Source organism: Ailuropoda melanoleuca, chromosome 13 (genome assembly GCF_002007445.2).
Source record: "Ailuropoda melanoleuca isolate Jingjing chromosome 13, ASM200744v2, whole genome shotgun sequence".
NCBI classification, from domain to species: domain Eukaryota; kingdom Metazoa; phylum Chordata; class Mammalia; order Carnivora; family Ursidae; genus Ailuropoda; species Ailuropoda melanoleuca.
The window spans coordinates 10,847,290-10,857,588 of NC_048230.1; the positions used below are offsets into that span (position 1 = coordinate 10,847,290).

General features: G+C 55.5%; 1 long non-coding RNA gene across 1 annotated transcript; it reads left to right on the forward strand.

Moving 5' to 3' along the window:
- Nucleotides 1-416: 416 nt before the first annotated feature.
- LOC109490251 lies at nt 417-9,624 on the forward strand. Its single transcript, XR_002143540.2, has 3 exons — nt 417-553; nt 9,141-9,229; nt 9,567-9,624. It is a non-coding gene; the product is annotated as an uncharacterized LOC109490251 (long non-coding RNA).
- Nucleotides 9,625-10,299: the final 675 nt, after the last annotated feature.

Consider the following 10,299-nt stretch of genomic DNA (forward strand, 5'->3'; position numbering starts at 1 on the left):
GACCTCACCCTGGTCTGCACAGGAAGGGGGCCCCTGCTCGGCTTCCCCAGGGGCCAGTAGCCAGCATCTGGGTGACCCCGCAGGTGCCCTGGCTGGGCTCCAGCGGGGAAGAGGGGTGAAAGGAAGGTGAGCGTCCCAGCCCCTCCCACAATGGAGTCTGAGCCACTGCAGCGGCACAGAGCTGGGGCAGGAGGTGGCTGGCACATGGATGAGGTGCTCATTCTTCTGTCAAATTACCCACACCCTGGCCTGAAATCTTGGGGCCTCAACCATGTGCTTCAATGCTGCCCCTCGAAGGAAAGCCTCCCAAGGCCTGGTCCCCTGCCTCCACCCCTCCCAGGAGAACTTTCAAAAGTTCTGGAACCTTGGACAACCAGGATTCTGTTGGGATTGGTTTGCAGATCTTAGGTTACTCAGTGGACTGCCCCACGCCTCGCCCAGGGAACGGCCTGGGCGCCCATTCATTCATTTAGCCGGCAACGTGTGATGAACACCTGCGCCAGACGTCCTCAGCACCACCTGCAACGTAGGCACCAGGACCCCCCTCTTACAGGTGAGGCAATGGAAAGAGAGGTTGAGCAGCATGCCTGAAGTCACACAGCTGTGAGGTCAGCAGGCCTGTTAGTGCTCGGAGCCCACTGCATGGCCTGGTATGTTACGGTCGTGGCTCTGCTGTGGCCCCTGGACGAGCCCTTCTCTTGGGACGCAGCTGTGCTACTGTCACTATCTGGGCCATGCTTCCTCATTGGTAAAGTGAGGCCAGTGCACTGGCCCAGAGGTTCTTTTGACTCTGGCTGCATACCAGTCAGTATTTTAAAAATACTGATGCCGCCTCCCCCACCCCTCACCTAGCCCAGGAAATTCTGATTTAACTGGCTGGGGCTGGGCCTACGTGATTTAAGTGTGTGTCAGGGCTGGGATCCCTTGGGCAAGATGACAGCCAGTGTTCGGGGGCTAAGGGTAGAACTCAGCCTGTTCCCCAGGCTTGGAGACCACTTGGGGTGGTTTCTTTGCTAAGCAGCTGTCTCTTTAAGGAGCCAGTGCCTGGGGAACCAGCAGAGAGCTCAGCCCCATGGGCCAGGTGGCCAGGGAATGCTACCGAGGGGCAGGGGCCTCAGCAGGAGCCTGGGAGGCAAATGTCCAAAGGCAGGCAGCTAGGAAGGGAAACTGCTTCAGGCCAGCATCGGGGAGCCAAGGGCTGAGATCCCCCCCCCCGGCCCCGCTTTTCTGGAGAGAAGCAGCAACTTGGTCTGACCCTCTGGGGCCAGCTCTGGGAGTACAGGACCAGGAGGAGTAGGGACAGGCCATGGAAACAGTGGCGCCTTTGGGGAAGGTGAACCCAGTGGCCTTGGCCACCTGCCCCGGCGTCCCTGCACACTGCGTTCTTACATTCGGTCCCCACGTGGGAGGGGAGGGAACTAGGGGCACCTTGACTCTCCTTCCAGAAAGATCTGCTGACTGAGACAAACTTCCCCACCCCCACCCTCTCTGGCTGTGGCTGGCAGGCACCTCCAGCAGTTCGGGTAGGGGAGGGCCTCCTTCCTCCCTTCTTCCCTGCCCAGGCGCCCTGCCCCCCGGGCCCCCGCCCCCCCCCCCCGCCTCACCCCACTGTCACCCCACTGTCAGGCTTCAGCAATCCTAGAGTCTGTATGAGCCGCTCAGGACTTGGGGGTCCAGGGCAGGGGAAGACAGGGGCCCTTGAGATCTGGGCTGCCCTTCCTCCATTTGGATTTCAGCTAGAGCAGGGTTTCCCAAAGGGCAGTGGGCAGACGCATCACCGCTGGATCTTGTTAAAATACAAATTCTGATTGGGTAGGTGGGGTCGGACACTGCATTCCTGACGAACTCTCAGGTGATGCTGCTGGTCTATGGACCACACTTGGAGCAGCAAAAAGCTAGAACACCCCCACGGCTGTTCTCTGAGCCCAGTCCTTGGCCATGCCCGCAAGCAGCTGGCACTCACCAGGGTAGAGCCAGGCTGGGCCAGGCTGGGCGGACGGCCACCAGCCCCTGGTGCCCCTAAGGAACAAGTGGTCCTCACCAGCCTGGCGTGTGGCGCCACTGATGGCTCAGTGCCCAGAACGGGGAAAACATAAAATCTCATTTCAAGCCCCAGTGATGGTTTGGTTCAGCTTTCCTAGCTTTTTTAGGAACTTAATGCCATGCATTTTTCTTAAATGCAAGGCTGCAAGGCACCTGCTTAAAATGATTTCTCCCCCGTACACATGCGTAGAGACAGGCAAAGGAAGGCAAATGTGTTTCCTCCCCCCTTTTCAGGTCTCTGCTTCACAGACCTGAGTTTGAGTCCTTTTGCCAGAGTGGATTAGTGCTGTGACTTTGGGCAAGCCTTTTAACTTCTCTGTGCCTTGGTTTCTTCATCTATAAAATGGGCTCATTAATAGGTGCTTCAGAGAGTAGTTGTGAATATTTTTGTAAAGGTCATCAACATTAAAGCACCTTGTGAAGTGGAAAAGTTTGGCCAGTGACATACGGTCATTAGAGGGCAGCGTTTAAGAGCACACGGGCTGGAGCCCGTATCTGGAATGGGATCCCGACTTCTCCAGTGATCATCTGTGTAGCCTTGGCTGAGCCGCCTAGCCGCTCTGAGCCTCAGTTTCCACATTTGTAAGAAAAAGAAGTATTATCACCCCCACAGGCTTATGAGGAGGGGGAAGCAAGACGAGGCGTGGCTACCGCTCAGCACTGAGGCCTGACATTGAGTCCCCGGCACAGACTTACCCTACATCAGACTTATACTGTTTGCATCCTGATTTCCCCCCTTGATGTCCTGGGATGTCCCATCCTGATGTCCCTGTGTTCTCAGGTGTTATTAGTAGCCTTGTAATATTCCATTACAGAAATGTCTGGAAATTGGTGGCCTAAATCAGTTCTTGTGGGTTGTTATGGTTGTTGAGTTGAGGGTCTAGAGAAGGAGGGCCTAATAACCATTTCGTTTCCTTTCTTTTCAGGCCCCCTCCCCCCAAGTGAAAGGCCACTCCCTGGCCAAGGAGCCCCTCATGTAAATCTTTGACCAGGGGGCCTCTTCACTCAGTACTTCCTGCTGGTCAGGGAGCACTGAATCTTTTTCTTCCATGGGGTTCTTTTGCTAACCATTCCTTTGCTGCACTGGGGGACGGATGCTATCATTTGCCCACTGCTGTCAGAATTGGACAAGTGACCCAACAGAAACACTCAAGCTACACAGGCCGGCAAGAAGCGGAGGTCTTCTTGGTGCTGAGAAAAACAGTGCAGGCAGGGGTGAGAGATGGAGGTGCCCAGGGGCTGCGGGCCCTCTTTCTGTTTCTGTCTCTGCTGGAGAAGGGTTTCTTGGAGGTGGAGGTGGTCCCTGGGGCAATAGGGTGAGCCCAGCTCAGTGAGAAGACGCGGTTTTTCCACCTTCCCTGCAAGGTCCACTACTTCCCAGTGGTGGGACCTGCGGGACGACCAGAACTTGTGGGAGCCTCAGTTTTGTCATCTGCTAAAGGGGGATAAAAGGGCACCTGCTTCTTCAGACAGTTGGGATGATTTTATGAAAACATGCTCGTGAAACAACACATGCCCCTTAGTGAGGTTCAATGAATGTAGCCGCCACTAGTGCTATAAACTCTCCCTCCACCCCCTTCCCAGCATCTCATTGTCACCAATGCTTTTTCTAAACTTGGGCCCTCCCATGGGACACGTTACAAAGAGGCAGGACTTATGCTGAAATTGTGTAGAGAGCCACCAGTGTTAGGCACCCCCCCTCCCCATCCCTGCTGGAGCAGTGTGTCTAGGAGCTATGGGGAAGTGCGGTGTGTGTATGTGGGGTGGGGGGTGACAGGAAGGACATAGGTCCCAGGAGACAGGGTCCCAGCACTTGGAAATTCTCCAGCTTCAAGAACACCACCTTTGTCATCGGTAGAGCTATTTCGCAAAAAGCCATACCAAGCAGCCTTCCATATCCCCTGAAGACCCAACAAGAGTCAGCGGATTAAATTAAAGCAGCAGAGATTTGAGCAGGATACAAGGACGGCTCTGTTGACAGCCTGGGATAACACGCAGGCGAGGCCGAGGGAGGAAGCCAGCGCTGCCCTGTCCCGGGAAGGAAGTCTGCCCTGGGAGGGTGCTGAGGGCAGACCCCGGTTCTCCAGGGATGCTGGTCCACTGGGTCCGCTGGAGGCAAGAGAGGAGGGTGGGGTATCGCGTCTCACCTGGTCTAGAATTTGCTAATTTAGTTTTTTTTTTTTTAAAGATTTTATTTACTTGACAGAGATAGAGACAGCCAGTGAGAGAGGGAACACAGCAGGGGGAGTGGGAGAGGAAGAAGCAGGCTCATAGCTGAGGAGCCTGATGTGGGGCTCGATCCCATAACGCCGGGATCACGCCCTGAGCTGAAGGCAGACGCTTAACCGCTGTGCCACTCAGGCGCCCCCTGCTAATTTAGTTTTGGTATGATACCTAAATTTCCGTTAAGCTTAAAGAAAAAATCATCTCTAAGCGCTTGAATGTGGCATTCAACAAAGGCCTTCACGGACAGGGGCCCCCACCCTCGCCCTCCAAGCTTCCTGAAGGCACGTTTGGGCTAAGAGACGAAGTTCGAGGTGTGAAACCCAACTGTCGATACAGTCACTCTCAGCAATCAGGCAGAATTAATTGTGTGAACACCACTGATCAAACCACTTAATACTTACAGGGCCTCAGAAGGAGCTGGAATGTAATTTCATTACCAACCTGCTCACCTCTAACGAAACTCCTAATAGCTCCCTAATTTTTCTTTCAGATAAGGGCTGATAGGTGGAAATGGGGGGAACAAGGGGGGGCATGGAAACTTATTTTCTCTTCTGTGTTTGACTCTAGCTAGAGAGATCCAAGCAAAATACCTAGTCACAGGAGCCTCTTGTCAAAAGTCACTTTAAAAGGTTGTGGTCAACCCTGAGGTTCAGGCCTGGGATGGGGCAGAGGAAGGGTACAGAGAATCCCAAACTGCCAGTGAGGTTAACAAAGATCAATTTTAATTTCCCTGAGGGTGATGATTCAGTGACGTAAGGGCAGCTGATACTTTTTAGGCTGAAACACAACACACATGGGTTCTCTGGACCCACAGCATGGGGGGGGCAGGGGGTGCAAGCAGAAGTCATCACAGGTTCCAAATGTCAGAGGATAATAATCATGAGAGCTGGCTGCGAATGGTCACCGGGTGGTATGATCCCAAGGTAGTTATGAATCCCGGCTCAGGTCCTGAGCGTGCGGAAGCAAGTTCCCTTTCAGGGCTCCGCGCGCACAGACCCGAGTCCTCGGAGCATGAACGCATACCGTATGCCCACACACGCACATACAGACGCGGGTCATATAAGCCCCATGAAGACAGAAACATGGTCATGGCTGCTGTGCTTTCCTGTGCTTCATATACTGCATTTGAAATGTGGCAAGCTCTCGATAGATAGTCAGAGGGACGCCTGGGTGGCTCAGTCGGTTGAGTGTCTGACTCTTGGTTTCAGCTCAGGTCATGATCTCACAGTTGTGAGATCGAGCCCTGCATCCTGTTCTGTGCTGAGCTGAGCATGGAGTCTGCTTGAGATTCTCTCTCCTCTCTGCCCTTCCCTCCCTGTTCATGCTCTCTCTCTCTCAAAAAAATAAAAAACAAATAAAAAGTAGACATTTAAAAAATAGGCACAAACAGCACATGCATATACACACGCACGATCTGCGTCCACGCGAGGGCGCGCACCGTCTCCCACCCTTCGTTCTCTGGGAGGGCAGGGAACCCACTGCGCTCATTTGCCATTTGAGCCCTGACACACAGTGGGCACTTGGAGACATCTGTATAAAGAAGAGGCCTTCTTGGTGCTGAGAAATCCACCTCTTCTGGCAAAGCTCATCGACTCCCATGGCTGGATCATCCCTTGATTCAAAGCCCTGCCCAAGACCATCTTCTTCCAGGAAGTCTTTCCTGCTCTGCTGTGTTCTCAAGAAATGCCCACTCACTAGCAGGATAGCTATTTATACTGGATGCTATGAACACCTCCCTCATTGGCCATCTGTCTTCCCACACCACCCCCCGCTCCCCACTTGACATCAGACCAGGATCTTCTTGAGTGGAGGGACCCTCTCTCTCATCAGAGTGGGAAATGCTGGACTACACTTCACTCCCCTGTCAGACTGGAAGTTCTCCGGCTGATCTGAGCCCCAGAGGGGACAAGTCTTCCTCCCTAGATGTTCTAAGACATCCCTCCATTTGTTTGTGCCAGTGACATGACCCCTCCTTTTTTTTTTGGCTCTCTGGGGGCACCCCTGAAGGCCCCCAACACCCAACAGACTCCAGAAGGTGTGCCCCGTGCTCAGGTTCCAGGGTTGAGCTCCCAGGGTGGGTATAGTAGGCAGATGAGGGGCGGACAGCATAAACGACTGGCCTGGAGGGGTGCCCGTGTGTGGGTGCAGGTGGGTCCTGCCTTCCCAGTCTGAGTCCAGGTGGTAAAATCCAGGTTTCTATGACCCAGCCCCCATGCTCACCATGCTCTGCCCAGGACTTCTCGCACCCCACCTGAGGCCCCTAGGCTTCCTCGGCCTTTGTGGGGCAGGGATGTAGGAAAGGCATCCCCCCACCCCGGGCTTCACCCCTAATCTCCAGGCCCAGCTCCCTTTACCTGGCTTCTGAGGTCTGGGAAGGAGGGAGGGAGGGGCAGGGTGAGAGGTAGGGGCAGTGAGGGTAGTTATTTACAAAGCCTGTGCCCTGGGGACCCTTGTCCTGGACAACAATTACAGCCCCTTAATTAACTGAAGTGCAGTCCGCCTGTCGATCGAGGCATGTCCCCCACTGAAGTTTGCTACGCCCGCCGCTGCCTAGTACTGGTTAATGAATATAAATCAGATAGTTTATAGTTAGCAAGCAGAGAACAGGCTGGCAAGGGCCTGAATTCCAATGTGGAATGCCCGAGGATAGGAACATGCCCTCCATAACGGAGGCCAGGGCACCCATGGGGGCAGCACTGGCCGGGGGGAGGGGGTAAGCCTGAGCATCCCACACTTGGGCTCGGAGTGCGTGCACAGGTGTCCGTGCAGCCTATGAACGCAAGGAACACCCAGCACAGCACTGTTTGCACACACAGTGCTGCGTACCCACAGAAGTGAGTCCCACCAGCATGGCCCACGCCGTCTATAAGGCACATGGAAACACTGAAGAAGCCCAGCCCCCAGGAAACTCTGGCCTCCACCCGCTTCTGAAATCCACAGGGCCTTGACTCTGGGCAGCTTCTCCCTCAGATGTCAGAGCCTGTGCCCACTGTCCCCTGTCAAAGCCAGATCCAATCCGGTCCCCAGGCCAGCTTCCCCTGATTCTGCGGGGTCAGCACAGGCCCAGGATGCTGACCCAGTTTCCCTTCCCAGTGCTGGAGCTGCTGGGCGGACTGCACCTAGCAGGGGCTGTGGTGCGGTCACCGTGGCTATAGAACCCTGACTCTAGGCAGAGAAGCTTCTAGAATGTGTGTGGGTGCTTTCTCCAAGGCCTCCAGCACTGCAGAGGAAGCAGACTGACATGGTCCTGGCCCAGGGCTTGTGGGCCTGGTTCACGGGCAGTGATGTGCGCGCGGGCCCTGCGCTTAGAAGCTTTAATGGCTTGACGTTCTTCGGTCGCCACCTTGGAAGTCTTCATAATTCCGAACAAGGGGCTCTGCATTTTCCGTTTGCACTAGGCACCCCAAATGATGTGCCAGGTCCTGTTTGGCCATTGACCTAGAGCCAGCGGGACAAGGCTGTATACAAAGTACAAGTTTGGGGTTCTGGACAGAGCTCTTGCGATAGGGGGTCACTTAGGGAAAGTACACTTTACCCGGACCCGGGGCTCTGTCCTGCTGCCCTTGTCACCTGGGCAAGTCCCTTCACCTCTCTGGGTCCCAAGTCCAGGCTTCCAAGGAGATGACCTCTTAGTCCCTTTCTAGCTCAGTCACTTGTCCCTGGGGAAGAGGCTAAACCTCCTTGGAATCTTGGTGTGTACACACACACACACACAAAGCGCGGCTGGAGCCTCAACACAGAGCTACAGTACTGCCTCGGGAGAGAGGGAGTGGGGGGCATCTCCAGGCCTAGGCAAGTCTCCACAAGCTGCTTCTAAAATCCAGGGATCAGCCAACACTCTTCCTGGGCTTGCGCTTGTTCACTTCTCTCCTTGGGGGCGGGGGGATTCTGGCTGCAGTGGGCGGTGGTGGTTCTGGTTTGAGGAGGGGGACAGACAAAGTAATTGGCATCCAGGGCTTGATGACACGCCCCCCCCCCCACATTCCGCCTGGCTGGTCAAGGCTGGGAGGGGCGACAATTATTTACTCCTCCTGGGCCCCCTGCCGGGAGAGCTATGGGGAGGGCTGATCTGCACAGTTCTGGAGACAAAGGAAAACCGATCCTATGACCTGAGCGTGAGTGTGTGTGGGGGGGTCAGGGACTGGACAGCTGAGGCTGACATGGGGCCAGGGTGGCCAGGGCTGCAGGCAGAGGGGGTGTAGAGGGTACTGCCTCCCCTGGGTCCCAACCCCTTGACCCTGCCCTTGAGTTGGGTTCTAGTACTCCACTCCACCCTGTGGGGTGGGGCTGGCTGCCTCTCCTGGGGGCTGCAGATCTGGGGGGCGGGGAGCTCTCACATCCCCTGTTGGCGTGGGAACTTTGCAACCTGCTAGTCTGGGGGTAGCGCTGTGAGGGTGTCGCTGGCATCCCCCCTGTCCAACAGCCCAGGGGAGAGGCAGTTGCTTGTCCAGATTGCTTTTTTTGTTTTTCAACGGAGCCAAATGGGGAGATAGGGGTGGTACTCAGCTCCACCAGAACCTCAAGCTTCTACAGAAGCATCCCCACTCCTGGCTGAGCTACAGTCAATATACCCATTCCACAGATGGAAAAGTAAACAGAAAGTTTACCGGAGTTTCCCTGGAGTTCTGCAACAGCAGGGGCAGTAAAGCTCAAGTGACTTCTCCCTGATTCCCCATTGGGGCCCTCAAAGGAAGTCAGCACGCCATCAGCCCTAATCCCTACCCCACAGGCATCACATACCCACCCCAGAGGTGGACAGGAACTCCGGGTCCCCCTCAGACCTGGGAGAGGAGAGCCTCCTCCTGGGGGTTCCAGTGCTCTGACAAGGGTCCCCCCAAACAACATGTCCTAATAAACCCTTCCATGGACAGGGAACATCTGCTGATCTTCACATCCCCCGAAGTGAGGAAGACACGGAGGGTATCAGGAAGAGAATTCACGAAGACTGAAACCAGAGAAGGTGCCAAAAGAAGTTTGCACTGTGACTCATTTGGAGTTGAAATCCATCTTGACTCCTGGCCCAGAGAACCCACACATACCTGACACTCAAATGATGCCTCATCCTAGGAAACTGGGCTCCCAGAGGTGGGGGGGTGCAGAGGGAGGAGGAATTGTTTTGTTTGGAATCCGACCAGGCTCTCCCATCCCTCCCCTTCTCTGAGAGACAGAGAAACTTGGTCCTCAACTGGGGACATCACATAAAACGAATCTCTAAGATATTTTCAGATGCCAAGGACTCTGTGATCTTAGGGAAAGCTTCCCAGGGGAGGCAAAATCGAGGGATGCTTTTTGAACAGGGCAAGAACCAGCCGCCCAGATAGGCGACCCTGTGCCTGAGTGGACCAGCCCCCCCCCCCCCCCCCCCCCCCCNCCCCCCCCCCCCCCCCCCCCGCCCATCTCGAGACTCAGCAGGCATCAGGAATGGAACAGGCCTTCACTCCCACAGGTGAGGAATCAGGAGCTCAGGAAACTGGTTTCTTCTAGAGGATCTCACGGATGTCACCCCATTGGGCAGAGAGACGGATGGCAGGGGGAGGCCCTTTCAACCTCGTGCCCAGCTAAGAACTGCCAGTCAGGGTGCCTTGGACCCTGAATCAGTGCACACTGCCTCCCCCCACCCCCCAGCCCAGGTAGGGGAGGTGGGGAGAAGGCAGCTTTAGTCCGGGGCTTTCCATTCCACTCAGGAGCCATGGTCAGAGCTCATTTTTTCTTGGAGGCCTCCTCAGACTGACCCCAACATGGCCCCCACTCACAAATGTGTCTCCCCTCACCTCGTCCTCCCAGGATTCCAGGAGGCAGGACGGCATCTCCAAGACTCACAGACCAGCCCTTGGATTTGTCATTCTGCATTCCTCTAACCAACATGGCACAGAGTCACGAGAGAGAGGAGAGAAGACCCTTTGTCCACTCCTGGGTTGCCGGCTTGAGCTCTAGAAGTCACATTTTCACCTGGGGGGGGGGATGGATCCCCAGGGGCTTGAAAATAAGGAAGCCTGGTGGGGTGGGGGGGGGCGCCAAGCTGGCTCAGTC